The 21,421-nt window shown below is 40.3% G+C and overlaps 1 protein-coding gene across 1 annotated transcript in view; it reads right to left on the bottom strand.

Annotated features, from left to right (window-relative positions):
- Nucleotides 1-21,421, bottom strand: part of MYRFL (myelin regulatory factor like) — a 140,521-nt gene that overhangs the window by 103,797 nt on the left and 15,303 nt on the right. The window lies entirely within an intron of this gene.

Below are 21,421 nucleotides of genomic sequence, written 5' to 3'. Positions count from 1 at the left end.
CACGTGTGTAATCCCAGCACTTTGGGAGGCCAAGGGAGGTGAATCATTTGAGATCAGGAGTTCAAGACCAGCCTGACCAACATAGTGAAACCCTGTCTCTACTAAGAATACAAAAAAATTAGCCAGACATGGTGGCATGTGCCTGTAGTCCCAGCTACTCAGGAGGCTGAGGCAGCAGAATCCCTTGAACCCAGGAGGCAAAGGTTGCAGTGAGCCGAGATCACACCACTGCACTCCAGCCTGGGTGACAGAGTGAGTCTCCATCTCAAAAACAAAAAAATTAAAAATCCTCTCCCTCTCCCTCTCCCTCCCCCTCCCCCTCCCCTACACCTCCCCCTCCCTCTCCCTCTCCCTCTCCACGGTCTCCCTCTCCCTCTCCCTCTCTGCACGGTCTCCCTCTGATGCCGAGCGGAGGCTGGACTGTGCTGCCACCATCTCGGCTCACTGCAACCTCCCTGCCTGATTCTCCTGCCTCAGCCTGCCGAGTGCCTGAGATTGCAGGCGCGCCACCACGCCTGACTGGTTTTTGTATTTTTTGGTGGAGATGGGGATTCCCCGTGTTGGCCGGACTGGTCTCCAGCTCCCGACCGCGAGTGATCTGCCCGCCTCGGCCTCCCGAGGTGCCGGGATTGCAGACGGAGTCTCGTTCACTCAGTGCTCAGTGTTGCCCAGGCTGGAGTGCAGTGGCGTGATCTTGGCTCACTACAACCTCCACCTCCCAGCCGCCTGCCTTGGCCTCCCAAAGTGCCGAGATTGCAGCCTCTGCCCGGCCGCCACCCCGTCTGGGAAGTGAGGAGCCTCTCTGCCTGGCCGCCCATCGTCTGGGATGTGAGGAGCCCCTCTGCCCCGCCGCCCAGTCTGGGAAATGAGGAGCGCCTCTTCCTGGCTGCCACCCCGTCTGGGAAGTGAGGAGCGTCTCTGCCTGGCCACCCATCGTCTGGGATGTAAGGAGCCCCTCTGCCCAGCCGCCTAGTCTGGGAAGTGATGAGCGCCTCTTCCCTGCCGCCATCCCGTCTGGGAAGTGAGGAGCGTCTCTGCCCGGCCGCCCGTCATCTGAGATGTGGGGAGCGCCTCTGCCCCGCCGCCCCGTCTGGGATGTGAGGAGCACCTCTGCCCGGCTGCGACCCTGTCTGGGAACTGAGGAGTGTCTCTGCCCGACCGCCACCCCGTCTGGGAGGTGAGGAGCATCTCTGCCTGGCCGCCCCGTCTGAGAAGTGAGGAGCCCCTCCGCCCGGCAGCTGCCCCATCTGGGAAGTGAGGAGCCCCTCCGCCCGGCAGCCACCCCGTCCGGGAAGTGAGGAGCATCTCTGCCCGGCAGCCGCCCTGTCCAGGAGATGGGGGGCAGTCCCCGCCCGGCCAGCCGCCCTGCCCGGGAGGGACCCTTGTTCACATGTTTATCTGCTGACCTTCCCTCCACTATTGTCCTATGACCCTGCCAAATCCCCCTCTCCGAGAAACACCCAAGAATGATCAATAAATACTAAAAAAAAAAAAAAAAAAAAATTAAAAATTAAAAATAAACAGCCTGCCTGCAAGCCTTTGAGCTATTTAAAATAGCTCAAAATTTATTTATTTAAAATAAATAAATAAATAAATAGGGTAGTTGGTTAAAATTAAATATGAAAACTAAGTGCTGTATATAAAGAAATAAGAACCATTCAATCATGCAGATACATTATACTGGGAAAAAAGATTTTATTCAAAATAACCAAAATAACAAAAAGCGTAAGATATCTAAATATATATTTAGAGACAATTTGTTTCACTAAAAACTCTATGAAAGGCCTTAAGAAAAGATTTGAATAAATGAAGAGACCTACATTGTTCTTAGGCTGAAAGACAACATTGCAAAAACCTTACTACACATTATTTAGGATGCCTGCCAACCCCACATATTTGTTTTCTGAGAATTTCCCCTTACAAAGATAGTCTCCTGCAGCCATAATTGTAATACATAACCTCTACAGGCATCTGAATCAGGGAAAACCAATCCATTGGTTGGACAGTGACCAATTCAACTATTTCTCCCAAGAATTTGAACTCATGGACTTTAAAGCTGGTAGTTGAGATTAAGTCATACAATAGCTAAGGCAGAGGACTACAGCGATAGTCTAAATATTTCTGATCCTAGCTGGGTACCACGGCTCACGCCTGTAATCCCAGCATTTTGGGAGGCCAAGGCAGGTGGATTGTTTGAACTCAGGAGTTGGAGACCAGCCTGGGCAACATGGCGAAACCCCATGTCTACAAAAAACCCCCCCAAAGATGAGCCAAGATGGTGGTGTGTGTCTGTAGTCCCAGCTTCTCAGGAGGCTAAGGTGGGTGGTTCTTCTGAGCCCGGGAGGTTGAGGCTACAGTGAGCCATGATCGCACCACTGCACTCCAGCCTGGGCAACAAAGCTAGACCTTGTCTCAAAATAAAATATTATGTAAGTGATATTGTGTCCTTCTCAGTGCCTTACATCAGGAGGATAATAATGTTCTGTTATGACGGATGTTAATGTTGATTCCTTGGTTAAAGTACTGTCTGCCAGCTTTCCTCACTGTAAAAGCTCTCCTTTTATAATTTGTGGGGAGATACTTTGAGATTTTGCATACATACTGTTTCTCATCAAATTTTTACCCAATAGTTTTAGCATGTTTTGATGTTCATAAGTATTTTAATACAAAAAATGAAAAACAAACTGAAATATGTTCTGTTTTGGTTTAAGCCTTGGTATTCAGCAAAAATTATTTCTTTCAACTTTGATTTTAGAAATAAAGGGTGCATGTGCAAGTTTGTTCCATAAGTATATTGCATGATGCTGAGATTTAAAGTATAGATCCCATCATCCAGGTAATAAGCATTTATAGACATTTTTTTCCAGTCCTGAATCTAATCCAGAATAACATAATGCATTGGGTTATCATGTCTTTTTAGATTTTTCAAAAAGTACAGGCTAGTTGTTTATACGATGTCCCTCAGTTTTAGTTTGCCTCCTATTATCTTATGGTTAAATTCAAATTGTATATGTTTGATAAGAATATTACATAAGTAAGATCCATTCCATGAAATATTATGCAGCCATTTTAATAAATTTTACAATGTCTCAAGAGAAAAAAGTGGGTTGCAAAATCTTGTATGCAGTGAATTTGTTTCCCAATATAAAGGCAACAGATAGACAATTCCAAAATGAAAAAGTTGAGGGTATAAGACTCCTTTAAGTCCCTCTTGAAAGTAGCTCCTTAACAATAAAATTCAGCCAATCAAGAATGAATCACAAGAAAAAAAACAAAGAATACAGAAACTGAGGTGAAAAACAACCATGGATGAAGAGCGAATTCATGTAAATATAGGATTTAGACTGAAATTCTAAGGGGATTTTGGCTACAGATCAAAATGGAAAAGTAATAAACCCTGACAAAGAAAAAATAATATAATCAACAAAAATTGGAAGGCAGGGAGATGGGAGGTGGGAAGAGATGTAATACTAATTATCTCACCACTCATATCTCAGAATGCATCTTTACTACCTAAACCTGTACCATTTGGTTAAAAAAACTTCTTCAACTTTTTAGTCATTTTCTAAATCCCCTTTCCTTAATCTTGGAAGAATCCTTTAGAACTGATAGTTTTAACAGTAAAGAATTACTTTTTTCAGAATTAAAATTCTGTAATTCCTTTAGTTTTCCTTCAAGTTATTTTTATTCTGTTAAATTCAAGTAAAATTAATATTTTATATTAAATTTAATATTTTATTAAAATAGTGCATATAAGATCATTTCTTATAATGATAATTTCTATCCATCTACCTACTGATTGTATTAGTCTGTTTTCATGCTACAGATAAAGACATACCCAAGACTGGGCAATTTACAAAACGAAGAGGTTTATTGGACTTACAATTCCACATAGATAGGGAGGTCTCACAATCATGGTGGAAGGTGAAAGGCACATTTCACTTGGTGTCAGACAAGACAAGAAAGCTTGTGCAGGGCAACTCCCATTTTTAAAATCATGAGGTCTCATGAGATTCATTCACTATCACAAGAACAGCACAGGAAAGACCTCCCCCTATGATTCAATCATCTCCCACCAGGTCCCTCCCACAACACGTGGGAATTATGGGAGCTACAAGATGAGATTTGGGTGGGAACACAGAGCCAAACCACATCACCCATCCACCCACCCACATATCCTTCTATCTGTAGATATTCATGGAGAGATGATGAAATAACATCCCACCACCATTAACACTGGTTAGATTATAGGATTGAGGGCAATTGATCATTATTTTCAAGTCCTAATTTTAAACTTTGGAAAAATATTTTATACAACTTTGGGTAAAATGATTTTCTAAAACAATTAAAAAATCAAATTGCCAAAATCAACTCAAAAATAAAGAGAAAGTCTGAAATGACAAATAGCCCTGGAATAAATAGAGAAAAATTTCACCCATAACCATCACCCTACCCCTGCATAAACAAGCAAGGTTCCAATGACATCAAGGATCATGCTTTTAAAACTTTAACAATATAACTCTTCTACCATTTTCACAATTGTGAAACAGAGAAAGAATAAAAGTATCCAAAGTATTTTCATGAAGCTAGCATAAAATGAATGCCAAAATCTGATAGAGATGAAATGCATAAAGAAAACCATAGACTAATATAATTTGTGAATGGTATACTCAAATCCTAAATAAAATGCTGTCAAATGAAATTCAACATTAAAAGAAAAATTTATCATCAAGAAACACAAAGATGACTCAATACTAGAATTCATATATCAAAGGTAAAATAGTATTTGACCTTCTTAATGCCAAAAGGCATTAAACATTCAACATCAATTCCAATGAATACATCCTTAACATTATATATATTCATATGCACATATATATATTATGTTTATGATAGAAAACTAACATCAAATAAGACCCAGTGTTGGCTGGGCGCAATGGCTCACGCCTGTAATTCCAGCACTTTGGGAGGCTGAGATGGGCAGATCACTTAAGCCCAGGAGTTTGAAACCAGCCTGGCAAACATGGTGAAACCCTGTCTCTACTAAAAATACAAAAATTAGCTGGGTGTGGTGCCATGCACCTGTGGTCCCAGCTACTTGGGAGGCTGAGGCATGAAAATCACTTGAACCCGGGAGGTAGAGGTTGCAGTGAGCCGAGATCACAGCACTGCACTCCAGCCTGGGTGACAGAGCAAGATCTGTCTCAATAATCAATAACAAAAACAAAAACAAATAAGAGCCAGTGTCATGTTTAATAATTTAGAAAATTAGAACTACTGTATTTTCATTAATATTAGAAATAAAATAAGTATTTTAGTTACCATGTTATTACACAATACACTGCTAAATGCACTAGCATCCCACTTAATCAAGAAAACAAAGAGAGGTATGAATGTCAGAACGGTGGAAATAATTTGCATATGACATATATTTTAAACTTATAAAATCAAAGAACACCAACTAAAACTTGTTTAAAATAATAGGCAGCTTCAATAAGGAGACCATCACAAAAGTAATGTATAAAAAATAGATTTCTATATTCAAACAACAGCTACTGAGAAAATGTAATGCAGAAAGATCCATTTATAATAGGAATATAATTGTCAGGAATAAAATTAAATCAAAAGAAGAAACTGTAAAATTCTGATAGAATGAAGAGAAGATGAATAAATTAAGAGAATATTTTGTTTGGATAAAAAAAGGCAATAGTATAAAGATGTAAATACTCCTAAATTAATTTATAAATTTAATATATCTACAATCAAAAATTTCTTAAGGAAACAAACTGATTCTAAAGTTTATCTCAAAGAATGCTAATGTGAAAATACCCATGATAATAAAAAACATGTGAGTAAAAAAGGGATATTTACCAACAAGATGTACAAAAGTAATATAAATATTGTGTTGCAACAATAAACAGACCAATATTTTGAACATAATAAAGTCCAGAAATAAACCCAAACATATTTATGAGAATTTAGCTTGTGATAGATGTATCATTTTATGTCCATGAAAAAAACCCACGTTCTATACTAGTCTCACTTCTACACCAAAATGAATTCCTAGATGTATAGAGGATTTAGATGAACCATAATATTACTAGAAGAAAACAGGCACATATGTCTGTATATTTTGGAAAGAGAAAAAGACTCTTAAACCATAATAAGAATACCAAAAAATATACAGAAAAAAAGGTCTATAAATTTGACTACATAAAAATTGATTTTTTTCAGACTACATGAAAAGCAAGGTTGAAAGCAAATGCTGCTTCTAAGGTTTTGGACTAATAATTCTCAAATCAAAGCTTCTTAATGATTGCCTATATCTTACTAGAAAAGATTCATGAGGGCAAAAATCATAGTTGTCTTATTCATCACTGTAACCTCATAGTACTAAAGCTTTTTTCTTTTTCTGTTTTTAAAGAGAGAGAGAGAAGTCATTTGAAGAGCGAGGTAAATATTTTCTAGGACTCCAGAGCCAGCTAATGAGGAAGTATATGTGTCTGGATAACAAATGCATAGAAAAGCCACAGAGATGGAATCCAAAATGTTAATGGTGATTATCTTCAGTGATAGTGCTTTGTTTTGTTTTCTCTTCTTTATACTTGTTTTATTCTTTAAATGTATTACTTTTGTAATCATAAAGTTATAAAAGAAGTTCATCTCTGAGTAAGAATAAAATGACCTTTTTCTTTGAAAAAAACAATATTTGTTGAATGAATGAATGAATGTCTTCACTAGCAAGGACTGGATTGACAATCCTTAGTAAAGAGGTGACATAACTGGGGCATATGCTCTCTGTTCTATATGCCCTCCTTCACCCCATCCTTTCTGCAGTTTCTGAGCAGAAGAATACATTAGCACCCAACAACAAAAGGGCCTTGAAATGTGAGTTTCCTTCAGAGCCCTCTGACTAAGCCTTTGTCTTACTGCAGCAGTTTGAGTGGCACAAGAACCTCCCACCCCACCAGACAATTACCAAAGAATTGTAGCTCCTGATTGCCACTAGTTATGAACTCAAACAAATTTACAAGAAAAAAACAAACAACCCCATCAAAAAGTGGGCAAAGGATATGAACAGACACTTCTCAAAAGAAGACATTTATGCAGCCAAAACACACATGAAAAAATGCTCATCATCACTGGCCATCAGAGAAATGCAAATCAAAACCACAATGAGATACCATCTCACACCAGTTAGAATGGCAATCATTAAAAAGTCAGGAAACAACAGGTGCTGGAGAGGATGTGGAGAAATAGGAACACTTTTACACTGTTGGTGGGACTGTAAACTAGTTCAACCCTTTTGGAAGTCAGTGTGGTGATTCCTCAGGGATCTAGAACTAGAAATACCATTTGACCCAGCCATCCCATTACTGGGTATGTACCCAAAGGACCATAAATCATGCTGCTATAAAGACACATGCACACGTATGTTTATTGCGGCACTATTTGCAATAGCAAAGACTTGGAACCAACCCAAATGTCCAACAATGATAGATTGGATTAAGAAAATGTGGCACATATACACCATGGAATACTATGCAGCCAGAAAAAATGATGAGTTCATGTCCTTTGTAGGGACATGGATGAAACTGGAAATCATCATTCTCAGTAAACTATCGCAAGAACAAAAAACCAAACACTGCATATTCTCACTCATAGGTGGGAATTGAACAATGAGAACACACAGACACAGGAAGGGGAACATCACACTCTGGGGACTGTTGTGGGGTGGGGTGAGGGGGGAGGGATAGCTTTAGGAGATATACCTAATGCTAAATGACGAGTTAATGGGTGCAGCACACCAGCATGGCACATGTATACATATGTAACTAACCTGCACATTGTGCACATGTACCCTAAAACTTAAAGTATAATAATAATAAACAAACAAACAAACAAAAAAGAATGAGACATACAAAAGTATCTAGTACTGTGGCAGTCACAAAAAAAAAAAAAAAAAAAAAAGATAGTCAATAGCCAATATCTAAAAGCCAGCATCCAAGGGTTAAACTAAGGCAAGGAGTTTATTTGTGCTGAATGCAGAGGAGAGCCAGTTTTGCTGGAGTCAACTGTTCTCTAAGCTGCCACGGATAAACAAATGCACTCAATCCCATCATTTAGAAGGGTGTCAAGAGCACTGCATGATGCAGGTATTATCTTTGGCAACTCCCAATCTCTATTCTGTGAGGTACACTTTGTTCCGTGCTTTGCTTTGCTAGAGGATTATAATATTCACATCTGTAGAACCTGAAATAACAAGGTTTTTTTTTTTTTTTTTTTTTTTTGCTTTTCCCAACACTGGAAAGTCATAAAGTTTTTCTTCCATCTTATTAAAATCTGAAATAGATGACAGATAATTGAATGAGTTCTTAATAAATTTTATGGGTTTTTTCCAGGTACAGTTTAAATACATAATAGTTCTGCTTTCTATCCCTCACTCCAATACCCCTCAAGTTTTATGCTGGCTTCATAAAAAGAATTTGGAGGCTTTTCTTCTTTCTCTACATTTTAGAATTGTGAAAATAGTGGAGGAGACATCACCAACTCAATTTGTTGACATGCGCTAAGATGAAAATGAGTGGAATATATCCCACATGCCTCCTGGATTCACAGGAGCGATTCCTAGAGATTTAGATGGTCAGAAATGACCTCATAGTGGAGTTGAGTCTTCAGTTAGACTTTGAAGAAAGGCTAGGATGGACAAGACATCTTCATTCTTTCATAGATTCAACCACAATTTACTAAGGACCTACCATGTGCCAAGCATTGCACAAAGTTCTGGGGACCTAGCTGTGAAAAAGAAGACAAGAACCCCTTAGAGAGCTTGCATTCTAAGGGAGGGAAAGGAGGTGACATTGGGGGTAGGGTGGGACACATATAACATATAAAAAATAACAAATAAAAGGATATTTTCAGAGTGTGAGGAAAACAAAACAGGCTGGTATAACAGACTGTGATGGAGGGAACACTTTTCTATGCGGATGCCTCTCTCAGGAGGGAGCCAGCCATGCAGGGATCAACGGCAGAGCGTGCCAGGTGGAGAAAAAATGGCAGTAGCAAGAAACAAATCATCCAATGGGTTAGAGCACAGGAGCATGGGTGTAGGAGAGGAGGGCAGAGCAATAGGAAGCCTTTGGAGAGTGACATCATATACTTTATGTTTTCGAGGGTCATTCTGGTTGCTTGTGGGAAGATTATAAGGGGACAAGAAGAGAAGGAGATCAATTTAAATACTTCTGCAGTTACCCAGGGACGCTCAGAGTTTGAATTTCTCACTCTGAGCCAAGCCAAAGAACAAGCACTTTGCTTATGTGATCTTATTTAATCTTCCTAACAGCCCTAGGATGTGTCCATCAATACTACTTCCAGTTTACAGATAAGGCCAAGTGATTACACAGGTTAACCAGCTTGCCCAGAGTCACACAGCTTGTAAGTGACACACAGGGAAGCCAACCCAGGCTACTGATCGTGCTCTCACCACCACCCCGTGCCCCGCCGCCTCCCCAGCAATGCCAGCCAACTGCAGGGAGGATTGACTTGCTTCTACTGCTTCATTGGGCTTAGGGCAAGCCGACTGCTAACAGAAGCAGATGGAGGGAAGAATCTGTTTAGTTTTCCTCTGAAGCCCCTGCTGGTGTCCCATCTGCTTTATATGGCACCCTTCACTCTCCCCTCCACACCCGCCACACAATTCCCCAGGTAGAAATAGGAGGTGGCCCATAGATTCTAAGACCTGACTCCTGTGTCACTTGCTTTAGATCACCCACCGGCCCCCACCTGCTCCCCCAGGTAGAAACAGGAGATGGGCCACAGCTCTAGGACCTGCCTGATGTGGCTTGCCCAAACGCCTTAATGAATAAGGAGAGATGATCCCTGCAGTAACTGGCTTCCTCTTGGACTCCAAAATCCTATCTGTGTTTTCCAAATCCAAAGGAAATTACTCAAAAAGATAAATCCACAGTGTCAGATAAAATTGTTTTCAGGAGGTTTTACACACAGAGAACAACTCTCAAATGGCTCCTAAAATAAATCTCATGCTTTTAAAAATAATCGCTTTGCTCTAAATGTTTTTAACACTTGTTTATAACACCCAAGCCTGCCAAGAGGGCACCCTTAAGCATCCTATCCCCCATCAGGGAGGCTCAGTTTGAAATCAGGTTCCACTCTTTACTTCTGTAGCTAGGAAGGGCTGCCACAGTTTTGCTTACAAAGGGAGAAGCTGCGTAGGCCTCCTGGGTGTGTCAGAGAAGCTGTCCCCGCACTGCTTTTGTAAAGCAAAGCTCTTCCTCACCCTCATTCTCTGCCTCCCTTTCCAGGAGCAGCAAGAGCTGTAAGACAGTAACATGTCCTGCTGCTCTTGGCCTTAGGAAGACAATAAAAAGGCACTTGGTTATGAAGATGAGTCCATCAGGGAGTACTACAAACACAACCAAGTTGTACCCACAGGACCTACTAAAAAATCTACATATGCCTATGGGGCTTCTCCAAGGGTGTGAGCAGGGAAGGCACAGCAAAGACCTTGCTTTCAGGACTCCCTGCCTTCTCCACTCACCACCTACCAGTCCTATATAAAGATCTTTTCTTATTTCCATCCAACAGCTTTCTTCGTCACTTTCCCCAACAGTGATAAGGCCCTCTTCTTGATTTATTCTTTCACACTTGGTGCACACAGTGACGCCGAGAGAATTCAGACAACTGGCAAGATGACAAAATTTGTTCCAACAACTCTAGTTGCTTAAAGGATTTTAAAAATAATAATGAGGGTCTCCCAAAGGGTTGCTTTCTGGATTTAAACATAAAGATAGTTTCCCTCTGACATGCCAGTGTTCATGAAAAACTGGAGCAGAAATGTTAATAGATATTTCGAAGAAGAAGGAAGAGGAGAGGAAGAAAAGAAGATAGAGGAGATAAAGAGAAATAAAATACTCTACTTCTCTCATTTGCTTAGAATACTTTTGCCTTGAAAAATCCGTTAAATGTAGTACTGGATCTAAAATCTAATGTTGGTGTGTAGAGACACAACCAGTCCAGAGTTAGAGAAGGATGACATTTTCTTAGAGATATTACCAATCATTAATTGACTAATTGCTTTATTCATTTACTTACACATTTACTTAGTGTTCATTCTGTGTCCTGAAATAAAATCAGAAACAAGCTCACAGTCCAGTGAGAGGGACAAGAAAATCAGCTATAGCAATGCAAGGTGTTAAGTAATGATGAACATGTGCTTGGATACTATGGAAGCCTTTTAATTAGGCTGGCCTGGGATGAGCCAAGGACTTCCTATCAGTGACACCTGAGAGGGCTTTTTAAGGTTAAGTAGGGATTCACTAGGTAAAAGATGATAAACATCCTAGGAACAAAAAAGGCATGTGCAAATAAATTCAAATAATCAACAGCAGGACTCTGGAAACATGCCCATAGTCTGACCATAGCCAGGAGGCAAGTGAAGAACATGGTAGAGACTGAGGGCCGCACCATTCCTGGACCCCACTGCCAGCTGTATGTGCTTTTATTTCAATCACCATAGCAATTATGTGTTGTGCATCTCTTTCTCTCTGCTCAACTCTAAGCCTTTCTAGGGCAAAAATTATTTTTTATTATACAAATCCTAAGCATCCAGAACAGGATTTAGAATATTATAGCTATTCAATAAATGTTGACCTTGTTAGGTGAGTAAATAAAGCTGTGAATGAATAAATGTAATTATGAATGGTGGAAAGTGTATTATGATAAGAACTTTATTTTGAAAGTGATAGAGTCATTGAAAAACTTTAAGCAGGGGAGTGATGTGATTAGGTTTATAATTCTGAAAGATCATTTAGCCTGCAGTTGGGAGACTGCACTGAAGCTGGGCAAGACTAGTTTAAAGAGACTAGTCAAGGACATTGCCAGCATTAAACTTCCCACATTGCATTTCTTAACACAGTGGACATGTGATATGGGCCAGGCACAGTGCTAAGGGTTAGAGACCCAAACACAAAGAAGCAATAGTAGTTAAGGATTCTGGTTCTATAGTCAGGCTAGGGCTCACATCTTTGCTGAGACTTAGCTGTGTAACCCGGGATAAGTTAGCTAGCCTCTCAGTGTCTTCCTTTATTTACTTTCCTCATTTTCAAAATGAGGCTAATACAAGCATCTACCTCACAGAGGAGTTGTGGGAATTAAATGAGATAATACAAGCAAAGTGCTTAGCATAGGTCCCAGCTCAATAAATTCTACCCCTTGTCATTACCATTGGTTTCTGTGCTCAAGAAGTTTATAGACCAGTAAGAAAAACTGACATAAAAACATATCATAGCAAGATAATGTGACAACAGAGATGCACACAGGGCATTGTGGGGCACTTTAATGACTCAACAGGAGCAAAAAGATGCCAGGAAAATCTTCTAAGAGCAGGGGTCAACAAGGCTACAACTATCAACAGAAACAGATCCTAGGGCCTTGAATGCTGTGAAAGTCTGACCTGGTGTGGTGTGGTCAGGAAAGTGGAAGAATGTGCAGCAATGTGCTGGAGCCAGGTTGTACAAGCTTGTGCACATCTCTTCCAACTTCATATTTAACATCATGTGAGTAGCTTGAAATCAGCCATAGTGACAGCATTTACACCATGGAAATGAGCAAATGCTACAAATCAGGGCTGCTTCCCAACTTTCCCTTCCCCCCAAACTAGAGAGTTGCTCATTAAACATTTACCACATCACTGTATGTGGCTAGTATTTGGGAGGATAAGCCATTGAATTTTGTGACTGACTGTAAGAAATCTAGGTGATTCCCCAGTCCCTGTCTTGATGGTCATGCTGGTCACTTGAAATAGCAAATATGAGAGAATTGGATGAGGAGCCGGGGAAGGAGCATGAGTTTATCTGCATGGGGCCATGTACTCTTTTGTACTCTTGGAGATAGAAGTGAGCAGCAGGGCACTGCCCCCAAGAAAAACTCCACCTAACAACCTGGAATCCTGGGAATCTCCCAGTCTCCTTGTGCAGATAGTTTTACACTGACCCAAGAAGAATCTAATCAGTTATTTCAAACAGAAGTAACGTGACCCATTGTTGGAAATAATAACTGAATTAAAAGACTGTCTCTGGCTGGACTTTAACATGACATGAATCACCTGGAATTTATGTGCCTGATAATTGAGAGATAAAATAAAAATTAACCTTTATTCAACTTGAGTAAATAGTTCAAGCACATTGTGTAACAGGATGGCAACCCCCACATGGGTTTTCTAAAACTGTCACAGATGCAAAAATTTGGCAAGGACTATTAAAAACTTGGCTACTGAACTCTAAGAACAGCAGAAAACATCCAGAAACCTGCATGTGTCTACCAAGAACTAGCCATGCAAATGGACTTCATTGCCTTTCCTCTTCAGCTGCCTGACTGGCAGATTAGGAGACTCTCGAAGGAAATGTATATCTTTATTTCAACTAGACACTAAATGAACTTATTCATTCAAAATTATTGCATATGTAATGAAGAGCAGTGTGCTAGGCACCAAGGATACAACAGTGAGCAGCACTAAGGCAGGAGAGGGGAGCACAGGGAAGTCAACAGGCAGGAACACTGCAGTGGGATGTCAGACCCAAGCAGACATTTGGAAGGAGCTTTTGATACAACTTGGGGAGTAGAGAGGAGAGGTCAAAAATGGCTGTATTTATAGCTAAGATGGAGAAATGTAGAGGAAATTATGCTAGAATCAGGTGAATTTGTACCTGGGAGAATAACTGTCCCCCAGAGAGCTAACCTGAAGAAAATCCTAAAATTCAGCATAAAATTACCTGCTCTCATCCTTCTCAATAATGTTATTTGTAATTCGGAAAAATATAGAGAAGGCAAACTGGACATACATTCAGACAGCCTGAAGGAAGTGGGCAAGGTACAATATAGTAGAAAGCGTCAGACTCTAATCTTGACTGATTGCATTCATAGCTGACTTTGGCAGGATGAGATTTAGTAGGTTAAGCATACATGTTTGCATCGGTTTTTCTAATTATGTAAATATAATATGGGGAAATTGGGCTTATGAATGAATAGATGACAAAGACATGGGTCTTTTAGTTTTGTCATAGGTTTTGAAAAGACAAGGAAACTAATGTAGAGTATAATAATAAAAGTATTGAGTACAGAACTAGGATAGTGCAATTCCTGTTCCTCTATGCATAGGTCAGATCTTGAGGATGTGGGACCCAGGTTTTAAAAGGAATGCTAACAAATAGTAGGGGATCCACAGGAGATCCAGTAAGGAGCAAAAGAATCATGAGCTAAGCCATTTGAGAGACAGTCAATGGAGAAGATTGATAATACTTGGTAAGTTTAGTGAACTCTTATTATGTACCAATACTATGCTAAGAATTTTACATTTACTTTCTCATTTAATACTCAAAACAATTTTATTCTATGAGATAGGTACTATTATTATCCCTACTTTTCAGAGAAGTTGTCTTAGCGAGCTTAAGTATTGCTCAAGTTCAGTAACACAAGTGTCATTGCAGGGGCTCAGGTGTTTTCTACTATAACATAATGTACGTGTTCCTGAACAACTTTGCTTTTTGCAGAATTGTAAAAAATAGCAGAAGAATGTAGAGTTGAAGAAAAACACTAAAAGTTAATAAAAACAATGACGTGTCTAATACAAATTTAAGACATGTTAAATTATTATTAATATTGCTAAGTACTTCAGCAAATATTAGCATTTAGCCTTTATTTGGAAATAGTAGAAGGGGTTGCAAAGAAGAGTTGCAGCGCTGAATTATGAAGACCAAGGGAAAAGAGAGGGGGAAATTGAGATGATGATAACTAGTTTAAATGAATTACAATTCATCTGATAAAGCTGAGTCAGAACCTGTTCTTTCTGGGTTCAAGGACTCTCCTCCTCTATCTGAACAAATTTGGCTTCCGTTTGCAGGAAAGAAGGTGGGTGTGCCTGCTGATGGGGTCAGTCATATATAACTTTAAAATATTATGGATCTACGTTCCTTTAGCATTACAGTTACTAAAATGCCAGATGAATCCATCCTTCATTGCTTTTTCACAAACTTAGGAATCACTCAGGGTAAAGAATAAATGACTGCTGGTTGGCTCGATGTCTTTAGAGAGCTGCACTTGTGGCTTTGCACAGCTTCTCAGTGAATAATCTAAAAATTTTAATGGGATTCAAACTAAGAAGGGAAAGTGACTAGTTCATTGCATCATGTAACCTCTATCATGGTAAAAGTATTTCAGGGTCTTTACTAGTACATTATCAAGTTCACACTTCTCCTTTTAAATTAGTGATATGAAATATAAATTAAGCATGATCCTCTGGCCTTTCTGGAAGTCTGGGAATCAATTTTTCCAGCAGTTTGAGAAACTTTACAGCTAAGCCTTCTTCCAGTCCTACAATGTGAGGATTAAACTTTTATGTTACATCCATTTTTTCATCGACAACACACATTAATGATAATATACAGAAGAATAAATAAAACAACCAAAAAGAAATAAAACACAATTGACTACATGTTAAGCAATATTAACTTTAGCCATAGAAGGTAAATTTGGGAAAGAGAAGCTGACAATTTCTTTTAAATGACAGGAACATGTCTCATAGAAGTGAATAATCTCATTGATTTTATAACCAAAGTTTGGAAGAATTATTATTCTGGTTTGGCCTATTAGAAAGTCTAATTTGCCCAAGGCCAAAAAAGGAGGTGGAAGATGAAGAAGAAAAACAGAGGGGAGAAGAGGAGGAGGCAGAGGAGGAAGGGAAAAAGCCTTTCAAAAGGAAGGACAGCTAAGGAGGAGACACCACCCACAGGCGCTGCAGGTGAGTTGGCTCACCTGGAATGTACAGTGTTAAATATTAAATCAATGTCCCCTGGGCTGACACTGCATGGCACAAGTTCAGCAAGATGTGACAAGAAAACTGCTCATTATGGCTTTCAGGAGTGCCTGTCCTTCCCCAGCAATGCCTTTCTGTCCTCCTGAGTCAGGCAGAAAGGGAAAGGACAGTCAAATAGAGCACTGTCTGAGGGCCTAGTCTTTAGCCAGTTGCAGGATAAAGAAGGAAATCCAGAAGACTTGGAATCCTGGAAAAGGGATTTGAGTTTTTTATTTATTGACTCAATACATACATTTGAGTGACTGCTATGTACCAGTCCCTAGGTGCAGAGGCTACAAGAATGAAGAAGGCATAGTTCCCTCCTTCCAGGTGTCCATAGGAGACAGATACGGAAAAAAGGCATTCATTACATACTTTGAAAGGTGAAGTGCAAAGTACTGTGGAAACACACTGGGAGCCCCTGAGGGAATGACGCCAAAGCCAGAATCTTGAGTGAACCAAGTTAACCAAGTAAACAAGGCAGGGAAGTGTGCTCCAGAAGGAGGAAGCCCCATGTGACCCAGAGGTAAGAAGAGCATGAGACTTAGAAAACTGCAAGTCAGGCAGGCCTGGGTTAAATTCTACTTTTGCTTAACTTCTCTGGGCCTACTTCCTCATCTGGATGAAGGAGATGGGTTTTACCACCTTACAGAGTGGCTTGCAGATGAAATGTGATAACATATATGAATCTACTACTGGTTCATGGCACACAGTAAATGTGCATCCCTTTCCAATTCCTCTCCACTCCCCTGGAGACACGACTCAGAACAATGAACCAACTGTTGAATTCATGACACATCAGTTACATCCAAGCAGGGGGTTAGGCAAAGTCCAAAAAGATGGAAACTTTGATTCTGTCCTGAAGAGGGAGTTGGGTAGCCAGTGGCCAGTTTGTGAGCAATTATACAATGGCTAGGGGTAAGTGAGTGAGAGGAGGATAGAAGGGAGGCAATTTTCCCAAATACTGACTATATTTATTGGCATCTCGTTCTAGAATACGGAAGCTAATGGGCCAATACATGTCTTTCCCTGCTCTTCCCTCTGGGTAGGTGGAGTGGTGTGCAGATGAAAAGAGTGTTGGACTTGGAATGAAAACACAGGGTCTGGCCTGAAATTTACCAATCCGATTTTAGGCATATCTGTCAATTTGTTAAGGCTAAATTTTTTTTTTTAATGTGTGAAGGACCAACAAGTTGATGGAAATGCAAGAGTTTGTAAAATGTCAAACTCTATAAGCAAGCATAACACAAATGGCAGAGTGAGAAAGAAACTTTGAAGTTGGGTTAAGAATGAACTGGCAAAATAAACACACGTTAACACTGGTGGCCGTCTATAGATTTTTGTTTTTTCTAACATTTTCACAAAAAGCCAGCAAAGGGGAGGACAGGTCCTGAGCACTGTTTCACAGACCTGACCTCCTCACCACCAGTAAAGGTTATTTCAGATTCTCACACAGAAACCTGCCTCTCTCAGGGGAAGGAAGCAAATTTTTGTTTGTCTTATCCTTATACGGATAAAAGGAGCTAATGGCAGTTCTTCAAATGCTTCTTAAGGAACAACACTTGAGATGGATGGATAATAGATTTTAAAGTGTCCCTCTTCTGATTGACTGGAATTAGCCTGCTCATGCTAACAGCTAGATCTTACTCTTATATTCACACAGAAAAATCGTTCCAAGGAATATTTACTCTTAGCAGAAGAGCTTTGACTAGCTGTTATCTTGTGGAATTATAATCATTTGTGTCATTTCTGCCTCTTCCTGCACATAGGACTGATGCGGGAGTGCTGGGTAGAGGAGGGTGTGTTCCCTAGTTAGGGCTCCACCTCCATGGACCTAGGTGAGGACAGGCATTTCTGCTGCATTTCCCATGAACACCCTGGCCTGCCACGTCCCCCATCCTGTGCCTATAAAAACCCGAGACCCCAGCAAGGCAGAGACAGAAGCAGCTGGAGGGCAAGAGGAGCACATTGGTGAAGGAACACACAGGCGGCTGGACGTCAAGAGGAATGGACCCACACCGGCATGCCGGCTAGCCACTGACCGGCAGAAGCACGCAGAATTTGGCCAGGGCAATCCGGGCCACTGAGTGGGAAAACCAACTCCCTTCTGGTTCCCCCACCTGCTGCGAGCTACTTCCAGTCAATAAAACCTTGCACTCATTCTCCAAGCCCACGTGTGATCCGATTCTTCCGGTACACCAAGGCAAGAACCCAGGATAAAGAAAGCCCTCTGTCCTTGCGACAAGGTAGAGGGTCTAGTTGAGGTGGTTAACACAAGCCTATAGACGGCAAAACTAAAAGAGCACACTGTAACACACATCCACTGGGGCTTTAGGAGCTGTAAGCATTCACCTCTAGACACTGCCATGGTGTTGGAGCCCCACAGCCTGCCCGTCTGTATGCTCCCCTAGAGGTTTGAGCAGCAGGGCACTGAAGAAGCGAGCCACTGCCCCTGTCACACACCCTGTGAGGGGGACAAGGGAACCTTTTCCATGTCAGGAACTTTCATGAGACTCATCAATAGATTTGTTTCAAAGCAACAAGCTTCCCTAATCCAACAATGGAAGAAAAAAAGAGGATCACTGTCTTCTCTCTTTCCATCTACGGAATCCACTACATATACAGAACACAGATAGGAACAAGGGCAGTAAAATTCCAAAGATGTCTAATCTGCTTTTGCACTGTTTTAATACAGATGAATAAAAAATAGCTATGCAAATTAAGAAACTGTTTCCCATGCATGCTTTTATGAGCGGTTAAATATATGAGTTGTACTGGAGTTCTTTATGGGATGTTAAATAGTAATATAGCTTTCTGGATTATATGGACTTTCAAACCTTTACTTCTGGTTTTTCATGAACAAAAACAGCAGAAGTAGTTAAAAACTTCTATCCCTTTTAAGGAAGTAGAGAATTTAGTTCAGATCTGAGCCAGCTTCCCCAAACCCTGCCAGGGCATGGCTGAATGACCTACTTGAGGTCAGTGATTAACAAGGTCAGCAGATAGCATTTTTCTGTATGTATTTTATACCACCCCAGCCTTTCCTGAAAGACAGTTGATAGATACAAGAACCAGTTCTTTTAAAGTGAGAGCATCACAGAACATAGGTAAACTGAAAAAAGTTATCTCCTTAAAATGAATTTGCAGTCTCTCAACTTCAGAACTTCTTACAGATTTACTATAAAATTAGAACAAAATGCTTCAGACGATCTAAGAACAGGACAATAATAACAATATATTTCTTTCAGCTTTGAGTCTAACCCCAAACAAAGAATGCCAGCTAAACCTTGGAAATATATTAAGTTTCACTGTTCTGTGTTTTCTGAAAAATGTTGATTTCAAGACCAACATGGAAAAGCTGAACCTTTTGCAATAAAAGGACATACTCAGTACTTTGTCCTTTGTTGCTTGGCAACTAAGGGCTATAAATGGATTTTATGATTATAAATTCTCTGGAATTAATGTGAACATGTAAAACTTTTAATAACTCCCTGGAGACAGGAGTGTTTCTTTGAAAAAGAAATGTATGGATCTATGTATGTAGCTGTACTTGTTCTTGTTTCACAATAAATAAAACAAGCCATTTGGTTCCTTCACACTTGCAAATACTATAATAAAAACCACTACCATTTATTCTGTCATTTTAACATTTTATCATTAATCTTCACAACCGTAAGAGGGTAGGTGTTATTATCCCCATTTGACAGATGGAGAACACTGAAACTTTAAAAGGTCATACAACTAAGATGCAAAGAAACCAGGATTCAAAGCCAAGTGTGCCTGAAACAAGGCATGCGCCATTAGCCTGCATACCAGAGATTCCTAGGAAGCATATTTCTCAGCTCTTAATAGTTGAGCTATTGGTAGCTTTAACCCTACGAGAATGACACTAATTCTCAGCATCAAGTCACATGATACTCTCTTCAGAACACATTACTTCTTATTGCCATATATGACATTTGTTTCTTATATTGTTAATACCAGGGTATCAACCACTGGGGTCCCATCTTGCTGGACTTTTTGTCCTGAGTCAGGTTACCCAAAATTACAAGATTAAGAGTTAATATTTATACTGCACTTCTGAGCATAGCCTGCTGCCTAACTTTCCTCTGTATATTTTTGTTATGCACAGAGCAGTACTAAAGAACAGTGATGGTGTTCTGATATCTTTGTACTCTTATTAGTGGACTTACATTATGAGTTTCTGGAGCTGCCTGCTCAATGAACATAAACCATTACCTTTCTACCACTAACACCTCATCTTATTGTGCTAGAGCTGGGATTTTCTAAGGAATAATGGCAGATGGCAGTAAAGTGCCAACTGCTAGCAGTCCGGAATAATTTTACATGCAAATTGTGCCAAAAAAAAAAAAAAAAAAAAAGCAAGCCCTGCCTATCTTCTGCTTAACAGGAGACATGAGTTCTACAACTATCTCTATAGATGTTCCCTGTGACCTGATTAGAAGACAATGTGCACAGTGGATAGGGACACAAGCCTTCAGAGCCAGACAGACTTCTGTCCAAATCTAAGCACTTCACATACCTAATAGCTGTGTTACCTTGGGCAAAGTACATAACTTCTCTGAATCTGTTTCCTCCTCTCTAAAATACTGACATTATCATTCATTGTGTTGTGCAAATTAAGAATTAATATAAAGTTTTAGTACAATATCTAACATAAAGTAAAGCATTCATTAAATGGCAGTGGTTTTCCTTCATTAAATGATAGTGGTTTTCTTACTGATCACAGGCTGCTGTCTTCGACCCACTGACTGGACATCCTCCCCCACTGCACGGAATCCTTTTTTCAAGGTCACATACAACCTTCTTTTCCCCAGATTCTATAGGCAATTGTCTTGTATTTCAGAAACACTGGAAACGTTTGACCATATTCTTCTTGAAACACTTTCTTTCCTAGTTTAACAACCACACTCTCCTGGTTTCCCTCCTACCTCACTAAACATTCCTTTACTAGTTACTTTCACTTGGATCCCAAAATGTGATCTGGGACCCTTTTCTCTATCTGTACTCTTCTTGGTGATCTCACTTAGTCTCAGGGGCTTTAAACTGATGACTCTGTAAGCTGATGGTTCCCAAATTGACATCAGCAGCTCTAATCCTTCCTTGGGTTTCAAATTCAATAATCCAACTGCCTCCTCATCGCTTCCACTTGGTTGTCTAAAAGAGATCTCAAACGTAAAATGTCCCAAATGAATTCTTAATTACACACACACACACACACACACACACACACACACACACGCCTGTTCTTCAGTCTTCCACATCTAAGTACATTGTACTACCATCCATGAATTGTTGACACCAACACCTAGGCATCATCCTAAACAGATTCCTCTGTCTTCCTCACCCCCACGTCCCACCCATCTGCCCCTGCCTGTTCTCCTGCTTAAAACTCTCCACACTGAGAATAAAAATCCAAACTCTAATGTCATTTTCTACCACCCTCCCCATTGTCACTCACACTTCAAGCGCTTCCACCTCACCGTTCCTTTCCTACCCCTCTCCCAACCACTTCAAGCTCAGTGACGGCAC

Source organism: Pan troglodytes, chromosome 10 (genome assembly GCF_028858775.2).
Source record: "Pan troglodytes isolate AG18354 chromosome 10, NHGRI_mPanTro3-v2.0_pri, whole genome shotgun sequence".
In the NCBI taxonomy this organism is placed as follows: domain Eukaryota; kingdom Metazoa; phylum Chordata; class Mammalia; order Primates; family Hominidae; genus Pan; species Pan troglodytes.
The sequence above is the reverse complement of the archived record's forward strand: the minus strand, read 5'-3'. Positions and strand labels throughout refer to the sequence as shown.